This window comes from Anguilla anguilla, chromosome 4, assembly GCF_013347855.1.
Source record: "Anguilla anguilla isolate fAngAng1 chromosome 4, fAngAng1.pri, whole genome shotgun sequence".
Classification (NCBI taxonomy): domain Eukaryota; kingdom Metazoa; phylum Chordata; class Actinopteri; order Anguilliformes; family Anguillidae; genus Anguilla; species Anguilla anguilla.
The window spans coordinates 51,133,678-51,142,056 of NC_049204.1; the positions used below are offsets into that span (position 1 = coordinate 51,133,678).

At 45.4% G+C, this 8,379-nt stretch overlaps 1 protein-coding gene across 3 annotated transcripts in view; it reads right to left on the reverse strand.

The window, feature by feature from the left end:
• Window positions 1–8,379, reverse strand: part of eya1 (EYA transcriptional coactivator and phosphatase 1) — an 82,736-nt gene that overhangs the window by 49,438 nt on the left and 24,919 nt on the right. The gene's annotated exons all lie outside the window — the stretch shown is intronic.

The window sequence follows — 8,379 nt, forward strand, 5'->3', positions numbered from 1 at the left end:
GAGATCCCAAAGCCGCAGTGCATTTTAGACACTGTACGCTGGTGCAGGACTTTTGGCTTTGACTACCTTCATATGACAGAGAATACTGTCATAACGTGTAGTTATTATTATTGCATTGCACCTCTGCTGAATTTGTGGTTGGCTTGCTTGGAACAAGTTTAAATGTGTCCCTTATCGATGAAAACTCTTAGGCTGTTAAGGGCAACCACTGCTTTTTAAGCAAGCTACAAATATTTAAAAATGTAATAGCTAAACTGAGAAAAAGCCACAGCGGTCAGTGCCAAAACAGTTACCAAAATGTACAACATTCTTCAGCTAGCTAAGTTAGCCAGAAGGTGAACAGATACAGTGGAAGATTGAGTTGGAGAACTATCTTAACAGCTGACAGACATTCAGTACATATCAGAATGTATTGGATATTTACTGACTCCATCAATATCTGTAGTGCCTCTATGACCTGCTGTTATCTGCAGGGCAACTGGCCAACTGTTAGTCAGTGCCCAGTATGGTCACTAAGAATTCTAACCTCTGTATGATGTAACATCTGTCCGATGCTTAAAAATAGTAAAATGTATAATACAAATAGAAATTATTTTTTACAGCAATGCATTATCTGCATTTCAAAATCTACAAAATGGATTCACGGAAATTATAATTTTAGAAGAATTTTGGCAGATGTGGTTATTTTACTAAATTTCAAGTTGCAGTTCCTTTTTATCAACCCAGAATAACAACCGCAATAGAGCAGAAGGCAACTGATCAAACTAAATACTATTTCAGCTCTGCTCTGAAGATAATCTTTGTTGATGACAAGGTGGCACCACAATAAAGCATTTGACAGTACAGACAGAAACATTAAAAGTCCACAGAATGGATTAGTAGGAACCGAGGCGCTTTCATGTGGTGAATGAAAGTTAGAGCAAACCTGACCTTCTTCATAAACAAACTGCTGATTTGTCTCACGCAAATTATGCGATGGATGTGAAAACATCCAAACATAGATCTGGCTGCAGTAACTCCCAGAAACCAGTGTTTATCATTCTGGAAAGTTCTAAGCAAGGGCAAATCATACCCATAATAAAAATCACAAACTATGGGGTGTTAATCAGATGATCCCACTAAATCATGTCACATTACTCATAAATAAATTAATAAGAAAATAAGAAAATAAATAAACCCTTGCCTGAATAATTTGTACTTCAAATCATCAAATCCAAATTGTGAAGAAAAAAAATGTAAAAAGAAAGTAAAAAGCGTGATTAAAAAGAAAAACAAGCAAAAATAATGATGTAACACTTAAAAACGCCAGTCGAGCAAAAGGCAAGGCTGTGAAGCTAATCATGAAACAAAAACATTACAGCGAACTTTAGGGCAAACTGATCAGGCACAGAGGAGGAATTCTGCTCATACGCAATGAAAAGTGTCTTGATTTTACAGGGACTCGAACCCCAGTAACGCTCAGCCTGAAAGCCCCAGTAACACTCAGCCTGAGAGCCCCAGTAACGCTCAGCCTGAGAGCCCCAGTAACGCTCAGCCTGAGAGCCCCAGTAACGCTCAGCCTGAGAGCCCCAGTAATGCTCAGCCCCAGTAACGCTCAGCCTGAGAGCCCCAGTAACGCTCAGCCCCAGTAACGCTCAGCCTGAGAGCCCCAGTAACGCTCAGCCTGAGAGCCCCAGTAACGCTCAGCCTGAGAGCCCCAGTAACGCTCAGTCTGAGAGCCCCAGTAACGCTCAGCCTGAGAGCCCCAGTAACGCTCAGCCCCAGTAATGCTCAGCCTGAGAGCCCCAGTAACGCTCAGCCTGAGAGCCCCAGTAACGCTCAGCCTGAGAGCCCCAGTAACGCTCAGCCCCAGTAACGCTCAGTCTGAGAGCCCCAGTAACGCTCAGCCTGAGAGCCCCAGTAACGCTCAGTCTGAGAGCCCCAGTAACGCTCAGCCTGAGAGCCCCAGTAATGCTCAGCCTGAGAGCCCCAGTAACGCTCAGCCCCAGTAACGCTCAGCCTGAGAGCCCCAGTAACGCTCAGCCTGAGAGCCCCAGTAACGCTCAGCCTGAGAGCCCCAGTAATGCTCAGTCTGAGAGCCCCAGTAACGCTCAGCCTGAGAGCCCCAGTAATGCTCAGCCCCAGTAACACTCAGTCTGAGAGCCCCAGTAACGCTCAGCCTGAGAGCCCCAGTAACACTCAGCCCCAGTAACACTCAGCCTGAGAGCCCCAGTAATGCTCAGCCCCAGTAACACTCAGCCTGAGAGCCCCAGTAATGCTCAGCCCCAGTAACACTCAGTCTGAGAGCCCCAGTAACGCTCAGCCTGAGAGCCCCAGTAACACTCAGCCCCAGTAACGCTCAGCCTGAGAGCCCCAGTAATGCTCAGCCCCAGTAACACTCAGCCTGAGAGCCCCAGTAATGCTCAGCCCCAGTAACACTCAGTCTGAGAGCCCCAGTAATGCTCAGCCCCAGTAACGCTCAGTCTGAGAGCCCCAGTAACGCTCAGCCTGAGAGCCCCAGTAACGCTCAGCCTGAGCCCCAGTAATGCTCAGCCCCAGTAACGCTCAGCCTGAGAGCCCCAGTAATGCTCAGCCCCAGTAACGCTCAGCCTGAGAGCCCCAGTAATGCTCAGCCCCAGTAACGCTCAGCCTGAGAGCCCCAGTAATGCTCAGCCCCAGTAACGCTCAGCCTGAGAGCCCCAGTAACGCTCAGCCCCAGTAACGCTCAGCCTGAGAGCCCCAGTAACGCTCAGCCTGAGAGCCCCAGTAACGCTCAGCCTGAGAGCCCCAGTAACGCTCAGCCTGAGAGCCCCAGTAACGCTCAGCCTGAAAGCCCCAGTAACGCTCAGCCCCAGTAACGCTCAGCCCCAGTAACGCTCAGCCTGAGAGCCCCAGTAACGCTCAGTCCCAGTAACGCTCAGCCTGAGAGCCCCAGTAACGCTCAGCCCCAGTAACGCTCAGCCTGAGAGCCCCAGTAACGCTCAGCCCCAGTAACGCTCAGCCCCAGTAACGCTCAGCCCCAGTAACGCTCAGCCTGAGAGCCCCAGTAACGCTCAGCCCCAGTAACACTCAGCCCCAGTAACGCTCAGCCCCAGTAACGCTCAGCCCCAGTAACGCTCAGCCTGAGAGCCCCAGTAACGCTCAGCCCCAGTAACGCTCAGCCTGAGAGCCCCAGTAACGCTCAGCCCCAGTAACGCTCAGCCTGAGAGCCCCAGTAACGCTCAGCCTGAGAGCCCCAGTAACGCTCAGTCTGAGAGCCCCAGTAACGCTCAGCCTGAGAGCCCCAGTAACGCTCAGGCAGACGGCTCTGTGCTCCACTGGGAGCAGAAGACCAGTCCAAGTCCCAGACCTACTGTGCCGCACTGACAGAAGCTTAAAAAGTCATAAAAACCACATGGCCTGTTGGCCCACAGACTCTTTTCCCTTTTCTGCTAAAAAGCATGGGCAATTCCACTACATTTTACCCGTGAAATGAGCCGCATTTTTTCTCAGCTGTTTTATTTGCGTTTTATTAATGCGCATAGCCCAGCCTTGCAAGGTGCCAAGTCTGAAATGATCTGATGTAACCCTTGACCTGCTGAGTGGCGATCACCCTTTGTTTGGAAATAATACACATACTGCATGGTGCCTTTGTGCTCTTTACTTCATCTTCCCCATGGTTTCAGTTTTGTCAACACTTATGGTCACTAATGCATAGATTATTGAAGGGAATCTCCATTGTTTTTAGACAATGAAGCCAGTAATTTACATAGGCTAGAAAACAACAGGTTCATTATAACAGGTCCATTATAAAGTTGCAGGGAGGTAAGGTGAATACACTGATTCAGTCAATAATGCTGGATCACACAAATACATATGTACCTACTGTACCTGGCTTTATATAGGAAAGACATAAACTGGGTGTTGTGGAACCAACACACATGTCATTGAAGGTGCCTTACGGTGCGCTGCGGTTCTCAAGAGGTGGCAAAGTGGTTAATTCACGATGCATAGGATTGAGCAGCCAAGAAAAACCAGAAGAAAAAAAGTCATAATTCTGAGACTGTGGAAAACTGTTTAGCAACACTGACTTTATGTTAGCTTCACACTTCAGAATTGAATATCATACAACTGGCAATATGAATAAAACAAGAAGAAATCCCCCGACACTACACACTCGAAATCTGGTTTTGATGCATGGGAACAACTCTGAAACATTTAAACACACATTCATGCTTAAAACGATATTATTTGAGGAATGTTGAATATTTCTGTGGAATTTTCTGATAGATTTCACACAGGTTGACACAAGTTCAGCTTTGGGGGAGCCATGTCAAGCAGGTGTCTGATGTAAATGGTGCTGGTAGGTCAGCCAATCACATGAATCACATGAAGTATTAGATGAACGTTGGTGGGTGGCTAGTTGACCTCAGTTTTGTAATGTATATAATTACAGATTTAAAATGCAATTTCGAGGGAAAGGGGAAGTGTCATGTCATGTGTAATAATTCATGGGAGCTTTCTTTTGAATACTGGACTTCTGATTAAAATGGTTACACAGGCCCTTGAAGAAGGAAGTAGGTAGACTGACATCCAGCGGGAACAAAACTCTGACATTATGACCCCTGCAGGGAGGTCCGTCATAGTAAGCGAGTTATGCTGCATATATATACATGCATACAAAATCATCAAAACCTTGTGTTCGGAATTAATTCCACCAATGCACAAGAAAGCTCAAGGCTGAAAACGTACAATGTGCATTGAGTTATCAGGTATAGTCAAGCACTATTGTTCTGATTCTACCACTGGAATTGATGACATTACTTCACTATAAATGTGAAGACATACAAACACTACACAAAAACATGTTTTACGAAGTCATGGTTAAATGTTGCAAAATCAAAAGGAATGTTTTCCATTTCTGAGGCCTCACAGCAACATTGTTCATAGCAGTTTGTTTGCTGCAAGTAACCACATGAATTTCCTTTTGGCCATAAAATTGCTGTCAGAATAAACATGACAATGTTCAACTGACAGCTTTTATTTAAAAGCCCCCATAAAAACAAAAAAGTATATCAAAAATCAAGCACGACCCACCAGAAAAAAGGGTGTTAATTGACGATCAGCTAATATGCCAAAGTCACACTGAGATAAATACTGTTCCTGAGTCCTCACATGTTTTCAACTATTCCAGGCCATAAGAAGTATGCCTGACAATCAGCAATTCCTGAAAAAGCTAAAAGCGCCCAAGCACTAAATTTAAATCAGCTGCACCCTAAAATACAGATCTGTTTGGCAATAAATTTGGAGCCTCCTAATGACTTGACCTCGGCATGCCGAACGTCCGCGGAAACATTTGTCAGAGAAAGCCCAACTGTCTGGGCCACTTACTTGCAGGCCCCCGTGCATCCACAGATTTGGCATTCCCGGCCCCGCAGCTGCCTCCCCCAGTTGGGTCCAGGTCAGCGCAGCACCGCCGGCCAGACGGCTCAACACCAACGCACAGCAGGAGTGGGGGGGGGGGTGGGGATGTGGGGGAGATGGGCCGCCCCCCCCCTCTCTCCATAGGACAGTCCGGCGTTACGATTAGTTTCACCCCAGCACCGCCCCAGCAGGGGAGAGGGGTACAGACCGCAGGGGTTAGAGACACGGCCCCCCCCTGACATTTGTGGAGCGCTGCTTCCCAATGATGAAAACGCGTTAGGCAAATGCTGGTGCGTGGCCCCTACTAAAACTGGCCATCAACTTACACCGGGGCAGTGCCATTCTGCTTAATGACCACGCACCACGTCTACAACACTTCTCACGCTCTGTGAGTTCAGCTCATTTCAGGAATGGGAAATCTGTTGGTAACTGCACATTCAACAAAGTCATATAATGTGAAGGATAAATACAACACTGCAATCAATGGTGCATGCATTGCCTATAACAGGGAATTGCTGGAACTAATGACATAGTAAAAGATGGGTCAGCACAGCATACGTTGTCATTACAGATTTTGTCTAATACCTACATGTTTGTGTTATTGGAAAACTCAATGGTCATAATATGTTTACTTCTCAAACTATGTAAGATACTTCACTCTTTTTTCGGTAAATTTTAATATAAAAAAGGTAGCCTTAGCTATATCTAGGTTACATGAAACATTTCCCACACGTGCACTTAAGCTGCGTTTCCACCAAAATTACCCGGAACTTTCAGTCCCAGGAACTACTTTACCAGGAACTAAAAGGTTCCTTCAGCCAATGGTTGTCTGCGTTTCCACCGGGGTCTAAAGTACCGCGAAGATTAGGCAAATTAGCCCACTGACGTTGCCGTCGGTCCATCTGTCATATGATTTCTTCTGTAACCCCATACTACCACCGAAGTAGCCTACATTATTTTCTAATAACCGGGACAGCCCGGAGGGGTTTATTCCACTTATATACAACGGGTTACCAACAATGACTATATATGGTTACTTTTGTATTTATTGATTTTCATATATCCTCTCAAACACATTCATTAACAGCAGAAAACATGCACACGTTGTAAACAATTTGCTGTTTTATTACTTTCTCGTCGTCAATTCCATATAGGCTAATCGCAAAATGACAAGAATAGAACGAAAACTCGGACTTGCGTGAAAATGTAAATTAGTAGTGGTACAGCCACCGTTTGCTTTCCTTCGAAGTTACTGCTAGCCGAGCAGCGAAGTGTGCCCTCCAGATGCGAACCATGCACCATAAATGAGTCCATAGTCTTCCTGGTCTTTTCGTGGAATTGAAAAATGGCAGTAAAATTGAGTAAAATTACGCCAGTCTGAAAAAGCTAAAGGGAAGATTACTAGAATTAACCTGTTATTTTACCCGGATAAAAAGTGCGGAAGGTGATTTCCAGTTTGCTTATACTGTATCACCAATGTTAATTATGCAGAACTACCGCATACCTCACATAACTGTATCAAACGTTTTGAGTCAATTACAACGGGCTAACAAAGAAAATCCGGAAGAAAATATTCAGCAACCGAATTAATCCGTTTGAATGTTTTGGTAGCCTACGTAATATGCTGTCCCAGCACGAATGCTTAGCATTTTATAAAACGAATACTAAAGCAAGAAAAGAACAGAAGAGCACACGTTATAATTCCAAGACGTTGACAGGCTATAACCAAAAGTAGGCTACTGCGCCGCATAACATACAAGTTTGATTTGAAGTTATTATGAAAATAAATTGGTTTGCCGCTGCATATTTTCAAACATGGCGGGTAATGGCGGAAAATAAATACAACACAAATGCTACGAGTACTCGACCAATCAGAAATGTTCAGCGCTGCAAGCTCCACCCAAAAGGTTCCTGTACTTTCGGAAAGTACTACCCCCCGAGCAGGAACGTTTTAGGGGGTAAAACAAAGCCCCCAGAACTAAATTTAGACCCTAGTTCCTGCGGTGGAAACGCACTGAGTTCCTCAAAAGGTTCCTAGTTCCGGGGTATAGTTCCTGCGGTGGAAACGCGGCTTTAAAGAGCTGTTACAGAAACTGAGCTCATGCTAAGCTAAGGCTGTTTTCCCATGTACTGTATTTGGTGTCAGCGGTGTGTTGCTAACCAGTGCCAGATCCCAGTTCATTTTTAACTCTTTTAACAGCTGAGATTCCCTGCCACTGTCTCCTGGTGTATGTGCATATAAAAAGAGACACTTGGATTATCCGAACAGGGAATGCCATTCATTTTATAGGGCCGGGGAAGATGCTGAGTCTCGCACTTTTTCGCAGTCTCGAAGAGTGTGTGAACTATTAGCAGCTCCCCTGCCATCATGCTGGCGTCACATAAAATGACTCGAGGCATGACAAGAAGTTCAAAAATAACCAAAGGTTAATAACCGCTCAAGACTACGCATGAGACTGCTCAAGTGAATGCTAACAGACCCTGCCGTGCTTCTTCGCCATGTCTGCACACCTATCACCGACGTGTTCTGTTTCTGGTGTAAATCCCGTCAGAAAGTTCTTCTACCAGTACCCTGTCGTTGTGGGGTAGAGGGGACTGATTTCTGAGTGGCACATTGCATTTTCTTTAAAAAATATATTTTATTTAACTTTTTTATATAGCAAACAGCTACTTTTTGAAGAAACCAGAAATGTAACATAAAGCAATAAGCAGCCACCTCTCTCCTCCCTGTGCCAGTTTTGTTCTGAGTGGAACTGTTCTGATATTTGAGCACACGACGACCTTTCGAATTTCCATGTTTACTTCCTCTGATGTGCTCTGCGCCGCAGTGTCCTTTCTCTGAAGGAAATGGAAATCACACTGTGGGCCGCAGTGCTACAGAATTAAAGCCTACTATTAAATATGTCCAATCATACACAACAAACGGATCAGACCTGTTTGTTGCCTACAGTTGTGTTACTTTCCTATACCAGAAAAAAATCACCCGTGCCTGTAATA